General features: G+C 38.3%; 1 non-coding gene across 1 annotated transcript; it reads right to left on the minus strand.

Moving 5' to 3' along the window:
* Window positions 1-873: 873 nt before the first annotated feature.
* LOC133798878 (small nucleolar RNA R71) lies at window positions 874-980 on the minus strand. The gene has a single exon (XR_009876094.1). It is a non-coding gene; the product is annotated as a small nucleolar RNA R71 (small nucleolar RNA).
* Window positions 981-1,339: the final 359 nt, after the last annotated feature.

Raw genomic sequence — 1,339 nt, forward strand, 5'->3', positions numbered from 1 at the left:
ACTTTCAGGTTTAGAATTTTATTTTCTAGATTTAGGCTTTTTCCAAAAAAAAAAACATAAAACTTTGAATCTTAAAATTTTAAAGAATGTTTAAAAAAAAAAAAAAACAAAGCATTGACAACATTTGTGTAATTTTGGAAATCAGTAAAAACAAAACATGTTCTATCTGAGATAAATTGGTTACTAAATAAGGTCTGTGTTAGCATTTCCCTCCAACCTTTTCTAAGAACCTCAGGGAGTTCTAGAAAAGCTCTTGGGCCTAAAGTGGTAACTTGGCAGCCCTCCTAATTGGTTTGGGAACATTTTTTTAGTATACTTATTACACTATTACACATTTGCGCTTATAATACTTACACTATGCCACAAAATAGAAACGCACTAGGGAGAATCATGAGACAACAAGTAGAAGCTTTAGAGAACTCTCCTAACTCGTCGTCTTCTTCCATTCGTTCACATTCACTCAATTCGCCAGGACTTCCTGAACCACCCACGATGGCTCATCAAGAAGAAGTCCAACCAAGAACGCTACAAGATTATTTACATCCTCCGCGTACAACAACACCTTCATGCATAATGTATCCCAACAATATGCCAAATTTTAGTGTCAAACCCGACATGATTAACCTCTTACCAACCTTCCATGGGTTGGAAAATGAGAGTCTGTACATGCATAAACGAGAATTCGAAGAGGTGGTGGCTACATTCAACAACCAAGCTGTTGTCATCAACATTGAGAGATTGAAATTTTTTCCTTTCTCTCTAAAAGACAGAGCAAAAAGCTGGTTGTATTCCTTAAGGCCTAGATCTATCGGAATATGGGATGAAATGACAAAAGAATCCTTCGCAAAATAATTTTCACTCCATAAGACTAGAGGCCTTAAGAGGAAAATCTCTACCTTCATCCAGAAAGACCATGAAACTTTCCATCAGGTCTGGGAGAGGTTTAGAGGTTTGATAAATCAATGCCCACATCTTGGATACGAAACTTGGCATCTGGTCAGCTATTTCTATGACCGTCTCACAACTGGACAAAGACAATTTGTACAAATGATGTGCAATGGCGAATTCCTTCAAAAAGATCCCAATGAAGCTTTCGAGTACCTCGACGATCTCGCTAAAAAGTCCTACACATTGAATGGACCGAGTCCTATGGACAAGCCACGATCAACCAGATTGAGGGAAGATGACAATGTCAAAATCCAAATTGAATAATTGAGAAACAATTCGAGGCTTTCAAAACTCAAGAAGGTAGAGGAATCCACATTGCCGCAAAAGTCGAGACACAAGATCCATGCTTCATCTGTGGTGGGACAGAACATCAACCGCAAGAGTACCCTAC

This window comes from Humulus lupulus, chromosome 8 (genome assembly GCF_963169125.1).
Source record: "Humulus lupulus chromosome 8, drHumLupu1.1, whole genome shotgun sequence".
NCBI lineage: Eukaryota > Viridiplantae > Streptophyta > Magnoliopsida > Rosales > Cannabaceae > Humulus > Humulus lupulus.